Raw genomic sequence first — 17007 nt, 5'->3', positions numbered from 1 at the left:
GTGCCTGGCACATTGTAAACTGAATAAAATGTTTGTTTAATTGAAAAAGATTGAATGGGGCTGTGAGGTGGATTAGAGGACCAAGAGTAGAATTGGGAGGTCCTGAGTTCAAATTTGACCTCAGACACGGTCTAACCGTGTGACCCTGGACAAGTCACTTAACCCCAATTGCCCAACCCTTACCCCTCTCTTCTTAGAACCAATACCTAGTAATTGATACAAAGATGGAAAGTAAGGGTTAAAAAAACGAAAGAGATTGTCTTTGTAAAGTTCTTGGTACATTGTAGCAGAAGTTAGCAAATGCATTTCCTCTTGTCTTCCTTCCCTCAAGACTCATAACCTAAATTACAGGTCCCTTGTTCATCTGTTAACTTGCCAAAGCTTCCTCAGACCTCCTTTTAGATCTTAAGAGTACCAAGTGTGGATGTTGGGGCGCATCAGAGAACACTAGCTCTGGAGCCAGAGAAATCTTGCCTCTGATTCATCTCAGCCGGTTGGTCATCTGTAATAAGGCCTGGGTTCTTCTCTACATAAGCAAAATCAAGTTCGATGTCCTAGCTCTCCTCCATGTTATTCATGCTTATTCCCTGTGCCTGTAATGCACACTTCCCCATCTTGACTTGGAGAGGAATCTTTCTCCATCTTCCACTGGACGGTATCCAAGGAATTCTCATCATTTGGAGAAATTCATTATTCTGCAAGATGAACTCTCTTCAGAAGTTCATGCTGCCCCAGGGGCTCCTCCATCCCCTCTGACTGGAAAGGATGGAGAATGGCTACTGGAGAGTAGCTCTACTGTTTAAAGGGATGGCACCCAAGGAATTCCCATTTCCCACCCAGCTACTTTCCTTGACTTCATCATTTCAATAGACCCCTCACTCTGCAAAATGAAATCAACTCAAAATTTACCCACTTATTAAAATTTCCATTTTCTTAAAACCCTTACCTTCTGTCTTGGAATCAGTAAGGATTAGGCAGTGGGGGTTAAGTGACTTGCCCAGGGTCACACAGCTGGGACGTATGAGTTCAAATTTGAACCTAGGACCTCCTGTCTCTGGGCTTGCAAGACTCTCAATCCACTGAGACACCCAGCTACCCCCACCACATCCTTCTGTAGGGATTCAATATTCCCCTGGGAAGAGCTGGGGCCCCTCACTGCCTGCTTTTAGCTTTTTTTTGTCAGATTTAGTGTCATGTCTCAGTACCCCAGCTCTAAACACTGAGCCTGGCATGCAGCAAGTGTTTATTAAATGTTTTGACTCAAACTTATTGGAATCTTACCTATCCATTAAGATCTAAAATCAAATGCTGCTGCTAGGAGGGTCCCTTTTTCATTGAATCTCAAAAACACATTAGATACTTTATGAACTGGTCGTTTATTTTCAATATGTATTTACATAGCTGGTGACTATATTAGATTTTTGAGCTCCTTAAAAGCAAGGGTGGTCTTATTTCTTGCTTTTTCCTTATTAGGCACTACATAGCATGTACTTGTTGAATGCATCTACTCAGGGCAACTAGGTGACTCAGTGGATAGAGCCAGGAACAGAAAAGGCAAGTCACAGGATCAAATGATTTGACACTTTACTAGCTGTGTGATCCGGGGCAAGTCACAACCCCAGGTACCTAACCCAAATCGCTGTTCTGCCTTAGAACATTGGTATTCTGGGAAAGGATTCTTTTAAGTAAAATTTTAAAGGTTACTAGCCTGTATTTTGGGGATCCTCCCTTCATATCCCGACCTATGCTTACACCATCACATTCTCTCCCTCTCCAATGATTGCTTCACTTTCCCTTAACGATGACTAGTTCTTGGGGCAGATGGAGAATGAAGTCTAGGGCTCAAATGTTACCTCCCTCCACCCTGTCACTTAAACCCCCATGCCTAGGCTTTACTCCTCTTCTGCCTTGGAACCAATACACAGTATTGGTTCTAAGATGGAAGGTGAGGGTTTAAAAAGATATCCACTTCTGTCCCTTGGGACCCTCCTCCCTCTTTCCAGATAAATTTCTCATCTTGCCTCCCATTTCTTCACCATCTTCTCTCACCTACTTCTGCCACAGCCACCACCACTCTTAACAAGAACTATCTCTTAAGTCTTGTGGCAACCCCCAGCAGAGACACAGTTACAGGGAAAATATAGAAGACCGAAGAACTCACCTATATATAATAAAGGGGGCTTCAATTGGAAAGGAGTAAAGGACAAGGAACTGCATTCTTTTTTAACTTGGAAAGGCAGTAAGTTCAGGTTGGTGTAAAAGTATTTTAGAATGATTCAACAAATACAGAGAAAGGCAATGAGGTGCCAAGGGTACAAAGACAAAAGCAGAAATCCACCTTATGGCAATGTTTCCAGGGAAAGTAAATGAGTTTTTAGCCCAGATAGCAGATAAGCCTATCAAACAGGGATACTGGGGCAGCTAGGTAGGCTCAATGGATTGAGAGCCAGGCCTAGCGATGGGAGGGTCCTGTGTTCAAATCCGACCTCAGACACTTTCCAGCTATGTGACCCTGGACAAGTCACTTAATCCCCATTGCCTAGCCCATACCACTCTTCTGCCTTGGAGCCAATACACAAGTATTTGTTCTAAGTCAGAAGGTAAAGGTTTTAAAAGAAAAAAAAAGTTTAGTTCCCCCATTATCATTCTAAGGAATAAAACCTGGATTAAGAAGAATACCAATAGATCAATGGGTTTAAGTAAATGAAATTTATTTTTATGTACACACAACAAACTTTACAGTTTTCACATCTTAATATTCAACCTTTAGTAAGCAACATTTCATTCCTTTGCTTCCATCACTTTTACACTATTTGGCACAGAATCGACATATTCTGTAATTCATCATGAAACCATTTTTAAAAAACATTTACACTGGCTATCAAGTGTTCCTTTGAGGAGACCATTTCTTCTAGGCTAGCTTTGATTCTTATCCCACAGGTTTTCAATGGGGTTTAAAACAGTTGACTTCCCAAGCCAATGAAACATTTATTTCCATCTCTTGGGCAAACTTATTTTGGGAAATGTGGTAGGGTACAAGAAAATACTGCACTCCATCTGCACTTGAGATTTTCAGTACAGCAACATATTTATCAGAGTTCATTGCTGCTTCAATGGATTAAGACTTCCAGGACTACTGGAAGGGAAAAATCCTCTAAACATTTCCTTATTACCTTGAATGAAAAAGTGAATTTCATCAGTAAAAATTAACTATCCCATAACAAGGGTTTTTCCTTCATACCTGTGGTCAGCATGTTTTTTTTTTTGGTCTTCTGGATGTTTCACTAATTTCAAAAAGCCTATGCCTATCTGATGAAGAATCAATTACCACCCCTCCAGCTGCTAGGTCTCTGAAGATCTCTACCACTTTACCTTTGGTTTTGGAGACTGATCCCCTTGTGCACTTAAATGATCCTTGTGAAACACCTGACTACCCATACCAAGAGTGCTGCAGTTGCTATAACAGTCATTGAAATGTGCTCTTTAAGAGTTACAACTTTCACTGGAGAAAATTGTTTTTATAAACAAAAATTTAAAAAGCTATCAGCAGCCTTAGGCAAAAAAAAAAATCACATATGCACAACTCCCAAGTAATACCATAGCTCTTAAAGTCCTCTTCTTAACCTAAAAAGTAAAAAAATCTATCAGTATATTTTACCACCCCATTAACACACATTAAAAAAACATGTTAAATTTAAGTTGTTTCCTGCATGGTTTGTCTCCTCAGTCACAGTCCAAAGACTCTGAGAAGGTTTAGGAATATGCAGGTGCAGACACAAGGCCCAGCTTGATATCCAACGCTGTGGAATGGGACTGTACATCACAGGGCAAAGCCCTAAGCTCCCTTTCGCCACTAGGACAGGAGCCTGAGGAGTGACCTCAGGATATCCTCGTTGGAAAGTGGGCTTTGGGCTTAAGATTCTTGAAGAGAATCAACTTCAAAACCAAGCCCTGACCCCCTGGCAACATAAAAAGATAAATTACTCACCTCCTATCTTAGAGAAATCCTGCAGGAGGGTACTGAAAAACAAGAAGGCAAATTTTAGTTTTTGCCCATCCTCAAACTGCAAAACACTACAGTGGAACAGTGAAACAGTACTGTTTCCTGCATGGTTTGTCTCCTCAGTCACAGTCCAAAGACTCTGAGAAGGTTTAGGAATATGCAGGTGCAGACACAAGGCCCAGCTTGATATCCAACGTTGTGGAATGGGACTGTACATCACAGGGCAAAGCCCTAAGCTCCCTTTCGCCACTAGGACAGGAGCCTGAGGAGTGACCTCAGGATATCCTCGTTGGATTATAGATGTTTTAAAGCATTCAAAAAAAAAAAAAAAAAGTATGTGTGAAGAGATATCAAACTAAAAAGTGACACGTGATCTGATGTAGGATATAGAAAGGGAATCAACTCCAGGGTTCCAAAATAGGTTACTACCCAATAATATCTTTTAAAAAAAATTGCTTGTCAACTCACCCCAGGTATCTCCCAGACTTGTCTCTGCACATAAAAGGCCCTAAAAAAGCAAGAAGAAAGATCTTAAAAAATTGTTTGCCAGGCTCTTAAGCTCAATACTCAAGTTACCAAAGCAGTTAAGTCTTGTTTCCTGCATGGTTTGTCTCCTCAGTCACAGTCCAAAGACTCTGAGAAGGTTTAGGAATATGCAGGTGCAGACACAAGGCCCAGCTTGATATCCAACGTTGTGGAATGGGACTGTACATCACAGGGCAAGGCCCTAAGCTCCCTTTCGCCACTAGGACAGAGCCTGGAATCATTTAGCCAGGATATCCACGTTGGATGTTTAATTGACCATACATTAATCCAAAGAGCACTTAAAGACAGTGGAGTATTTCCTATATAAATAGGCCATTCTCTTAAACATGTCCATGTATGCCAAGACAAACTACAAGATTTTGTCTTATAAGTATAAGATATTATATTGATTTCAGATTTAGTCATACTACTCCCTTGCTCAATAGACTTCAGGGGCTCCCTAACTAACCACATCCTGGAGCTTTAAAACCTTTGAAGAACTAGCTTTGAACTCTTTTGAAAAAAAGTATCCAACTTTAACATGTTCTATCAGTCAATCTTACCTGTTTCCTATAGAGGGCACCACATCCCCACGTGTCTATATATTTGCCTAGCCTAATTCCCATTCTCTTCAAGGTTTAGCTCCTCTGCCACTAACCATTAGAAGGCTTTCCTAAATCCTATTAGAAAAGGAGGAAATTTCTTACAAACTTTGTATTATCTTAAGCACATGTTGTGCTAAGGATAAGAGTTTTCTCAGTTTTCTTCTGCAATAACTGTTTAGATCTTTCTATATAGGACTTCCAAAGAAAACTCGCATATCTCAATTGACCTTCACAATTCTTCCTATTATATAAATATAAAAACTACTGCACCCTGGTTAGCAGTATATATTACCGAGTATTTATCGTTGACAAATGCTGGGGGGATCTTCCTAGCTGTGCTACCTTGGGCATGTCTGTAATCCTCATTACCTAGTCCTTACCGTTCTTCTGCGTTGGTATCAATATGGTACTGATTCTAAGGCAAAAAGAAAGGGTTTAAAAAGAAATGCCAGTGGAATGAAACCCAAAAACTATTCTTGGGTATGGGGTCGGGGCCTATGCCGGGATTTTATTTATTTTTCTGGGGGGGGGGGGAGATACTATGTATCTGTATGAACTGTACTAAATTTAAAATTATCTTAGTTGATCATCACCAAGAACTGGAAGGGGGAGGGGTGTTACCTCCATTTTAAACTGGAGGAAAGTGAGGCAGACAAGCTAAATGGCTCGGTTAGAATTCGGACCGGAATTCTGCTTTTCCCCCCAAGCAGCGAGCCCCAGCGCCATTTCCAGCTAACCCTTAGCTTCCTGCTGCTGGGGAGCCGCCAAAAGTAGGGCGGAGGCGAGGTACGGGGATGGCGGCAGATGAGTCTCGAGGACCCTACCCTTGCCTACCTACTCGCGGGGAGTTCGGCGCATGCGCTTTAGTGGCGGCCACGCCACTGCCCAACTTTCCCTGTTGCAAAGGGAGGAGGGAAGGAGGAAAGGGGCATCCAAGAGAGGTAAAAGGGAAGGGCACAGACACATGAAGGAAGCGGAGAATGGGTGGGGGTGAGGGTAGCTGGCATAGCCAAACCATTACTCACCTCTCTGAAAATACACGAATCCAACATTATGGCTGAAAGGGACTGACGTGCGTAGAACACGCTTATTTATACTCGAGGGGGTGGGGCTCGGAGGGAGCGCAATGACTTCTGCGCACGAGCACGTGGCTCTCCGTAGATCCGGGCGGAAGTGACGTAAGAAATGGATTCAGGGGAAAGTGCAGGATCTGGAAATCTCGCGACATTTACATCTTCCTCTGAGAAGTTCTTAGTGGGTTTGTTTGGTTGTGCCTGGGAACCTAGGTGTCTGGTCATCCTGTGTCTTATGGCCATCCTGTGTCTTATTGGCCGACCTGGGAATGGACTGTGAAAGAAAAAAGTTCTACTTTCCTTCATTTTTGCCGGATCCCTGACATTCCGTTCAACTCAGTGAGCATCTGTTAAATGCCAGTTGTTCGCCAAGCGCAGAGAGAAAAACCTAACAGTGTGCGAAAGGAGCTTCCGTTTTACATTGGCTCACCATAGGTGAGGGATAAGGCCTGGAGCTGAGATTTCATTGTTATGAAGAGCTTCCGGGGGTCGAAACTCTTTTTACTAATTTAGGCCAGCACCTTCTCTGTATAAATCAGTGAATGCCTTGAATGAATCTGAAACAAAGTTTTTGTTCAGTCTTCAGTTGTGTTCAACTCTTTTTTTATATTTTTTTAAACCCTCACTTTCTGTCTTGGAATCAATACTGTGTATTGGCTCCAAGGCAGAAGAGTGGTAAAGGCTAGGCAATGAGAGTCAAGTGACTTGCCCAGGGTCACACAACTAGGAAGTGTCAGGTCAGTTTTGAACCTAGGACCTTCCATCTCTAGGCCTGGCTCTCAGTCCACTGAGTAACCCAGCTGCCTGCTGTGTCCAACTCTTTTTGACCAACCCCTTTTGGGTTTTCTTGGCAAATAAATGGTTTGTCATTTCCTTTTCCAGCTAATTTTGCAGATGAGGAAACCAAGGAAAACAGGGTTAAGTGACTTCCTCAGGATTGCACAGCTAAGAAGTTTCTAAGGCCAGATTTGAACTCAGATCTTCCTGATTCCAGGCCTTGTCCCCTATCCACAGCATCACCTAGATGTCTCAAAATGAAAATATCTAGCATTGGCCCCTTAAGTTTGCAAAGCACTTTACAAATATTTCATCTGATCCTCCAGAACCCTGGAAGTTAAGTGTTATTACTATCTCCATTTTACAGATGAGAAAACTCAGGCAGATAGACTGTTGAGTAACTTGCCAGAGTCACACAGCTAGTAAGCATCTGAGTCAGATCTGAACTCTGGTCTGATCTTAAGGAGCTTCAAGTCCAACACTATTATGAATGAATGAAAGAAAAGAGAATTTATTAAGTGTTTACTACATACAAAGAAGAGTACCAAAGGTTAGAGATACAAATAGAAAAGTAAGACAGTTTCTGCTGTCAAAGAGCTCACATTTGACAGGAGATAAAATATATAATCCATCAAGGGGCAGCTGGGTAGCTCAGTGGATTGAGAGTCAGGCCTAGAGACGGAAGGTCCTAGGTTCAAATCCAGCCTCAGACACTTCCCAGCTGTGTGATCCTGGGCAAGTCACTTGATCCCCATCCCCCACCCTTACCACTCTTCCACCAAGGAGCCAATACACAGAAGTTAAGGGCTTATAAAAAACATATATATATATATATACATATATGTATATATGTATATATATATATACACACACACACATATATATATATATAATCCATCAATAAGCATATATTAAGTCCCTTTTATTCATCAGGCACTGTGCTAAGAGCTGGAGAAACAAACAGGCAAAAGACAATCCTTGTCCTCAAGGAGCTTGCAATCTAATGGAAGGAGACAGCATGAGAATATATGCAAAGCAAGCTATATACAGGATAAGTAAGAGATAACAGAAAGAAGGCATGAAAATTAAAAAGGTCAGGGATCTTCCAGGAGAAGATAGGATTTGAGTAGTGACTTAAAGGAAACCAGTGAGGTCAGTGCTTGGTGCTGAGGAAGAAGAACATTCTGGGCATGTGGGATAACCAGAAAACATGTCCCTTTTGAGAGATGGGAGTGTCTTTTAGCCAGGAGGCCAGGATCAGAGGAGAGAAAGGACACATACAAGAGATGTTGCAAAGGTGAAATCCACAAGCCTTGACAATAGCTTAGATATGGGGGTGTTGGGGTAAGAAATACAGAATGACTCCTAGGTTGGGAGCTTGAGGGACTGCCTTTTACATTAGCAGCACAGATAGGATTTAGAGAGGAAATATAAATTCTGTTTTGAAGATACTGAGTTTAGGATGCCTAAAAGGCAACTGGAGATGTGAGATTGAAAGTCAGCAGGGAGATTGAGGCAGAATGGAAATATTGGAGATTTATCAGCATTAGAGATGATAATTAAATCCATGGGAGCTGATAAAATAGTATAGAGGGAGAAAAGAGCCCAGCTGAACTCAAAGGGACATCTATAATTAGAAGGCATAATCTGAAGGAGGATCCAGAGGAATAATCAGAAATTTAGGAGAAGGAACCAAAAAAGTGTGGTGTCTTAAAAAACTAGAGATAAATAAGTATGGAGGAGATCGTGATCAACAGAAAGGTGACAAAGAGCTTAAGGAAAAGGAGGAGAGAGAAAAGGATTTGGCATCCAAGGAATCATTAATAACTTTGGAGAGAGCAGTTTTGCTGGAATGAAAAAGTTGGAAGCAAGTGAGAGGAGAGAAAGTGGAGGTACCTCTTGTAGATAGCTTTTTTTTTTTTTTTTTAAGATTTAGATTTAAAGGGTAAAAGAGATATGAGTTGGTGAGAGGGATGGAAGGATCAAGTGAAGATTTTTTTCAGGATTGAGGAGACATGGACATGTTTGTAGGTAGTAAGGAATAAATCAGTAGATAAGGAGAAATTGAAAATAAGTGACAGTGGGGATGACAGAGGACACAAACTATTGGAAGAGACAGAATGGAATGGAATGGGATCACTTGAATAAGTAGAGGAATTAGCTTTGATAAGGAATATGGCCATTTCATCATGTGAGACAGGGGAGAAGGAAGACAGAGTGGCAGAAGGCATATGATATAAAATGAGGTAGAGGGAATTCACAGCTAATGGTCTCAATTCTTTCTAGAAAATATGAGGCAGGGTTTTCAGTGGTGGGAAGAGAGAGAACCATGTGAAGTTTGAGGAAGGATGAAATGGTTTAGAAGAGCTACTGTGGATAGTGAGTTGATAAGGGAGGTATATTAGAGTTGCCTAGCAGCAGTGAGGACCCAGCTGAAGTTGTGCAACATAAATTTGTAATGGACCCAGTCAGAATTTCATGGGATTTTCTCCATCTTCCTTCAGTGGCACATGTTGGAGTAAAGGCAGAAAATGGTGGGAGGCTTGGCTGAAAGCAATTGGCAAGATGATAAAAGGGCTACAGATTCAAGAGAGGATAGTGTAGCGTTGAATTGGTTCACTAAGAAGTCAAGATGAGGTGAAGAGAGTAGCTAATGGGGAGATGGCCTCAGAGAGAACTGAGGGTTCAGGGTACTGGAGGTCACAATGTGGATGTAGAATGCAGTTATGTAAAGGGAGGCAGAAGAAAAGGTGAAAGGCCAGTTGATTTTGCTTGGCTAAAGGGATTTCAGAATCCTTTAACATGTAGGTGGCACATTTGTGGCTAATGACAAGTTAAAAAGATAGGACCAAGGGGGCAGCTGGGTAGCTCAGTGGATTGAGAGTCAGGCCTAGAGATGGAAGGTCCTAGGTTCAAATCTGCCCTCAGACACTTCCCAGCTGTGTGACCCTGGGCAAGTCACTTGACCCCCATTGCCCACCCTTACCACTCTTCTGCCTTGGAGCCAATACACAGCATTGACTTCAAGACGGAAGGTAAGAGTTAAAAAAAAAAAAAAAAAGATAGGACCATTCTTATATGGGGATGAATTTGGGTGGAAGAGTAAGTAAGTCATTGGAAGTGATGAGACTGAGATCCTGAATTATTTGAGAGCAATTGTAGGGGAGGAGAGAAAAATTGTAATATAGCTATTGAAATCATTGGAGGAAGGGGAGTGACTTGGAGTCTGTAGACAATAGCTCATCAGGATTTTGATTGGTTGGTAGGTATGAATAACATGAACCTCAAAGGAAAAAGGGCTACTGAGTGATGTGGAAAGAGGGAGAACCTGTCACATTGGGGAGCAAAGAGTATTCCAACTCCCTACCTCATCCAAGGAAAATGAGTAAAAGTATAGCTAATGCTATAAAGGGGTAGCCAAGGGCTGTATCATCAGGGAAAAGGGAGGTTTCAGAAAGAGCTAGGAGATAGAAGGACAAGGAGAGGGAAAGATTTAAGAGGAAGTTTATTATCTATGGAACAAACATTCCACCAGGCACAGTAGAATGGCTGGGTGGGGTTAGGATATGCCCAGAGGAGACAGGACTGGAAGGCTACATTTAAAAGTCAGAGAAGGTGTGCTATGAGGCAGCAGGGAGCCACATGGAAAGGTATCATGGTCCTTGAGGCAAAACAGTAAAACAGATGGTGATATATCTTTTTTTTTTTTTAAACCCTTGAACTTCGGTGTATTGTCTCATAGGTGGAAGATTGGTAAGGGTAGGCAATGGGGGTCAAGTGACTTGCCCAGGGTCACACAGCTGGGAAGTGTCTGAGGCCGGGTTTGAACCTAGGACCTCCTGTCTCTAGGCCTGACTCTCACTCCACTGAGCTACCCAGCTGCCCCCAGTGATATATCTTTTTAAATGTTTTCACTGATGAAATCATATCTGTTTCTAATTTTGCATCACTTGGTAGTGCCAACAGTTTTGTTTAAAGAACTTTCTTTACTGGGTCTTCCATAGCTGTGATTACTAAAGAGGCAGGGGCTTTGGCTCCTAAAGAAGTTATAGCCAGGTAGCCTGGGGACACTGTCTATTCTTGGGGTTTGGGGGTTTGCCTGCCCATCAGTGGCAATTGTTCAGAGGATGATCTGTGTGAGGAAAGTGGGGTTATTTTTGCACAGGGACTGCTCCCTTCAAAAATGATTGTAAGGACCAGATTGGAAGCAATGCTAGTGGCTTGGGTAGCAATGCTATCCCCAAAGCTCTTGGTTTCCAGCTCCTGAGCTGTGTTCAGGGTCTGAAGGGAAAGGGGAAGAGAACTGATGGCAGTAGTGATGCTTAGTCTTTGCCTCTCCTTTTCTGCTTACCTAGAGTTTGGAGAAATTAAGTGACTACTAACCCAGGAGCACTTAGCCAGTAGGTTTCAGAAACAAGATTTGAATTCAAATACTTCTTTGAGGCTGGTTCTTTATCCACTATTTTGTCCTTCCTCCATTCCTTCCTTTTTTCATTCATTCTAGGCTGGAATCCTCTTCCCTTCCAGTTGTAAAGCAATGATCAAATCAGTTCTGCTTGTTCTCTGGAAAGGGGTTTATTAGTTTACTTGTCAAAGGCCTCATTCCTCTCCTCTATAACCTTCAGGACTTAAGTGCCCCTCTCTGGATACCACTCCCCAAGGGTGTTATCTCCAATTAGAACAGAAGCACTTGGAGAGCAAGGAGATTTTTGCCTTTATATTTGTACTTTCAGCTCTTAGCACCTTGCTTGGCATCTAGGAAAACACTTAAATGCTTCTTCATTCATTCAAGAAAGTACTTTAGAGGCCGTCTAGTCCAACCCTTTAATTTTAGAGAAAAAGAAAAAGAAAGGGAGAGTAAATGACTAGCTCAAAGTCACCTAGGCAAAAAAATAATACCAACCAAAACTCCAGACCCAACTACTGGAACCTCAACTTCACAGTTCTGCATTATAACAGGCTACATTCTTTTTTATTGTCATGCAAAACACACTTCCATATTGCTCATTGTTGTAAGAACAAAGTCATTCATAACCAAAATCCCAAAATACTTTGATGTGAAAGAGGACTGCAACAGTTCTTTCTCTGGAGGTGGAGAACAAGCCCCATCATAAATCTTTCAGGATTGTCCCAGATTGCTGAGAGTAAGGTTACATTCATTTAACTATGATTTATTAGGGCTATGTGTGCTATTCAGTTCAATTTAAAAAAGCATTTATTAATAGTGGTTGTATTGTATGGAAGGTATTTGAGATATACAATGGTAAAAATCAGTCTCTTCCTTCAAAGAACTTAAATGATATTGGAGGAATATAGCTTGTATGCAAATAACTTAACATAAAAGTGTTCTTTTATTTTGGAATGGTATTTTTGATGGGGGCAATGCTTTGGAAGGGGGGAAATGTGGTCTTAGTAGTTCATAAAAAGCAGTAACTTCTTAGCCATTTATAGTGTTGTCTGGGAATGCTGAGAAGTTGTCTTTTATTTGTCATTTATTTAAAAAATTTTGTGCCTGACACTATGTTAAATGATGGGGGAATCAAAGAAAGTCAAAAGAAAATTTCTGCTCGAGGAGCTCAAAATATAATGTTGGAGACAGAATATAAATGGTTGTGTGCAGGGACAGTTAGGTAGGACAGTGAGTGGATAGAGTACCAGGGCTAGAGTTGTGAGGACTTGGGTTTAAAGCTAGCCTCAGATTCTTTCTAGCTGTGTGACCCTTGGCAAGTCACTTAACCTCAGTTCTTTTAGGAAATTTATTTTATGTGGAAAAATGTTTTACATGATTACAACATGTAAAGCCTGTATCAGATTGCTTACCATTTGGAGGGTGGTGGTAGTGGTGGTGGAAGAGAGTGAGGGAGAGAATTTGGAACTCAAAGTTTAAAAAATATGAATATTGAAAAAATTTTACATGTAATTGAGGGGAAATAAAATATTACTAAAAAAAAGAAATGATGTACAGAATGGTTTGAGAAAAACCTAAGAAAGAACATGAACTGAGTGAAGTGAGAACCAGAAGAACGTTGTAGCCAGTAATAGCAACACTGGACAATGATCAACTGTGAATAACTTAACTATTCTCTACTTTTTTTTTTGTTTAAATTTTGTTTAAAATTTTTGCATCAATATTCATTAGAGATATTGGGCTATAGTTTTCTTTCTTTTTTTTTCTCTCTTCCTGGTTTAGGTATCAACACCATATTTCTTTCATAAAAGGAAGTTGATCATAATAGTATGTATCATACTGAAATTAATTGTTCTTTGAATGTTTGGTAGAATTAACTTGTAATCCATCTGGCTTTGGGGTTTTCACTCTAGGGAATTAATTAATGGCCTGTTCAATTTCTTTTTCTGAGATGAGATTGTTTAAGTATTCTATTTCTTCTTCTGTTAATCTGGCAATTTATATTAAAAACTCATCTATTTCCTATAGATTGTCAGTTTTATTGGCATATAATTGGGCAAATAACTTCTAATAACTGTAATGTTTTCTTTATTTTTTAAATAAAATTAACAGATAGTTTTTTTCTATTTTTTGAGTCCCCCCCCCCAATAAAACCAGCTCCTTGTTTTATTTATTAGTTCAATGGCTTTCTTACTTTCAATTTTATTAAGCTATCCTTTGATTTTCAGGATTTTCTAATTTGATATTTAATTGGGGATTTTTAATTCATTCTTTTTCTGTTTTTTAGGTACATACTCAGTTCTTTCTGTTTTTATTAATGTAAGCATTTAGAGATAAATTTTCCCCATAATTCTGCTATAACTGCATCCCCAAAATTTTGGCATGTTGTCTTGTCATTCTTTGTAATGAAATGTTGCTTCTATGATTTGTTTTTTGACCCAGTCATTTTTTTTAACCCTTACCTTATGCCTTAAAATTAAAACTAAGTATTGGTTCCAAGGCAGAAGAGTGGTAACGGCTAGGTATTTGGGGTTAAATGACTTACCTAAAATCACACAGGTAGAGAATGTCTGAGACCAGAGATCCACTCATTCTTTAAGATAAGGTTATTTAGTTTTCAAAGAATTTTTAGCTTTTTTCCCCCAACCCTTTGCTCAATGTAATTTTTGTAGCATTATGGTCTGAAAAGGATGTATTTAATATTTTTTATTTTTTGCAGTTGGTTATGAAACTTTTATATTCAGTTATATGATCAGTGTTTGTGAAGGTGCCATGTACTGCTTGGAAAAAGGTATATTCCTTTCTGTTTCCATTCAGTTTTCTCCAGAGGTCTATCAGATATAACTTTTCTAAAACTCTATTCATATCCTTAATTTCTTTCTTCTTTATTTTTTGATTTATCTAATTCTGAGAGGTTAATATCACTTACTAATATAGTTTTGTTGTCTATTTCCTCTTGGAACTCATATTATTTCTCCCTTAGGAGTTTGGATGCTATGTCATTTGGTGCATATATGTTTAATATTGATATCACTTCATCATCTATGCTTCCTTTTTCAAGATATAATTTCCTTCCTTATTTCTTTTAATTAAGCCAGTTTTCACTTTTCCTTTGTCTGAGATCATAATTACTACCCCTACTTTTTAAACTTTAACTGAAGGATAATAGATTCTGTTCCACTCCTTTATCTTTACTCTGTGTGTGTCTCCTTGCTTTAACTGTGTTTGGTTTTTCTCTCTGTGCTTGGTAAACAACTGGCATTTAACAGATATTCACTGAATTGAACTAAATGTCAAGAGATCGTGTAAGACTGTGGGAAAGTAGAACTTTTTTCTTTCACAGTCCATTCCCAGGTTGGCCAATAAGACACAGGATGGCCAAACACTTAAGGCTCCTATCCACAAGGAGCGCCTTCTATTAGGGAATCTATTGAGCCACCTAACTGCCAGTATTAATTATCAGAAAGCTATTGATGCTTTTTAAAAAAATGTAATCTCCTATACATTACATGAAAGTATGAGTATAACTTATATCAGACTATTCACCATTTGGGGAGGGAAGAAAATTTGAATTCTAAAATGTTAAAAAAAATTGTCAAAAATGGTTTCCACATGTAACTGAAAACATTTTTTAATTGGAAAAAAATCATTTCCAATGATAAAATTGTTTCAGTTTCTGATGTTGAACCAATAGTACCAAGGACTTCTGTCTTTCCTTCAGAGGGCCTTGCTGCTTGCCTGCCCTGTTGTTGGCAGCTCACATTTGTTGGAGATGGCTAGATCCTTCTCTGTAAGTTATTTCCCTGGACAATGGACCCCTTGACACCTCTTTACACTCTGAAAAATTATTAAGGACCCACCAAAAAGCTTTGATTAAGTGGGCTGTATCTCTATAGATATACCTATATCTCAGCCTAACTACACTATATAGATATGGTAACTACCATATTAGAAATTAAATTTTTGGTAGAATTATGAAAAGTTTTTACCTTGGGACCTTATGCCAAGATTTATTGGCACCTTCTGGCTTTATGGCACAGTAATTTCTGGAAATACCTGTCCTTGCCTCAGCTTTCAGGGAAATACCCAAGATGAACATCATTCTCTTTTCTCTCAGACTAGGATTAGTTATCACAATTTCTCAGAGACTGAGTAACATTATAAAAGTTGATATTATTGTAGTCCTTCTGTGTATATTGTTTCCCTGAATTTATTTGCTTCATATAGGATCACTTTTATGCTAGTTTTTTTCTGAATTATTTCTTGCTTGGTGCCTGCACAATAGTATCCCATTATATTCATGTACCCATTTGTTCAGCCATGCTCCAACTGAAAGACCATCTACATGTTTCTGGTTCTTCAGAACCACCAAGTGCTGATATAAATACAGGAAACCCTTCCACAACACGAGTTTCCCCATTCCACTTTTGATATCTCTCAACTCCACACAAGACATTAAATGGTAATTTTGAGGGAGTTTTGTGGAATATACAGATAACACTTAAAGGCCAGCAGATGACACACAAAAAGTTTAGAAACTCATTTTTACTTAACATTGACCTACATGAAGCCTATGACCAAATACTTAACCCAAATTCTACAATAAAGTACTGTCAACACTCCATAAAAGAAAAAGAAAAATCTCAGACTTCTTTGGTACAAAGGGAAGGCCAAAAACCTTTATGGGAGCAGTGTGCCCCTCACCCCTGAGATGTGGAAAGGATACCTATGTTTTGGTGTGTAAGAGAGCTTTCCTTCTTGCCTTTTTGACTTCCTTGGGGGCATATGCCCAGCAATGGGACTTCTGGCATTTGACCCTTCTGACTTGATCTTTTTTTTCCCCACACCACAGGACGAGAGGATGTCCTTCGTTTCTCCTCCCCAAAATTTTAGCTGCTTGTCTTGCTCACATCTTCCAATATGGGCAGTTTCTAGTTTTTTGTAATCTTCATTAATTTTCTGGGTGTGAGGTGGAACTTCTGAGCTGTCTTAAATGGTATTCTTTTTTTTATTTAAATATTTTATTTTTTTTAGAAAAATTTTCCATGGTCGTTACATGATTCATGTTTTTACTTTCCTCTTCATCCCCCTTCACCCCCCTCATATCCAATGTACATTTCTTGTCATCAAGACTTATTTCCATATTATTGATAGTTACATTGGTGTAGTTTTTTCGAGTATACATCCCCAATCATGTCCGCATTAACCCATGTGTTCAAGTTAAATTGTATTCTTAATAACGACTTGGAGCATTTTGTTAAAATATGGTCATTCATTATACAGAGGCTGATACACTGTGGTACAACCGAACATAATGGACTTCTCTACTAGCAGCAATGCAAGGATCCAGAGCAAGGCTGAAGGACTTATGAGAAAGAAAACTAGCCACATTCAGAGGAAGAACTGTGGGAGGAAAAACAGAGAAGAAAAACAAGTACCTGATCACATGGGTCGATGGGGATATTATTGGGGATGTAGACACTAAATGATAACTCTAGTCCAACTATCAATAATATGGAATTAGGTCTTGATCAATGATACATGTAAAACCCAGCGGAATTGTGCATCGGCTAAGGGGGGTTGGGAGGTTTGGGGAGAGGGAAAGAACATGAAACA

At 39.8% G+C, this 17007-nt stretch overlaps 1 long non-coding RNA gene and 3 other non-coding genes across 4 annotated transcripts; all 4 read right to left on the bottom strand.

The window, feature by feature from the left end:
• Window positions 1-2690: 2690 nt before the first annotated feature.
• Window positions 2691-6245, bottom strand: LOC123243197. The gene is made up of 4 exons (XR_006505847.1): window positions 6159-6245; window positions 4472-4511; window positions 3989-4020; window positions 2691-3624 (listed from the first exon to the last, which is right to left on the bottom strand). It is a non-coding gene; the product is annotated as an uncharacterized LOC123243197 (long non-coding RNA).
• LOC123243444 lies at window positions 3698-3897 on the bottom strand. The gene has a single exon (XR_006505968.1). It is a non-coding gene; the product is annotated as a small nucleolar RNA SNORA73 family (small nucleolar RNA).
• Window positions 4097-4296, bottom strand: LOC123243446. Its single transcript, XR_006505970.1, has one exon. It is a non-coding gene; the product is annotated as a small nucleolar RNA SNORA73 family (small nucleolar RNA).
• On the bottom strand, window positions 4593-4792 carry LOC123243445. The gene has a single exon (XR_006505969.1). It is a non-coding gene; the product is annotated as a small nucleolar RNA SNORA73 family (small nucleolar RNA).
• Window positions 6246-17007: the final 10762 nt, after the last annotated feature.

This window comes from Gracilinanus agilis, chromosome 3 (assembly GCF_016433145.1).
Source record: "Gracilinanus agilis isolate LMUSP501 chromosome 3, AgileGrace, whole genome shotgun sequence".
NCBI lineage: Eukaryota > Metazoa > Chordata > Mammalia > Didelphimorphia > Didelphidae > Gracilinanus > Gracilinanus agilis.
The sequence above is the reverse complement of the archived record's forward strand: the minus strand, read 5'-3'. Positions and strand labels throughout refer to the sequence as shown.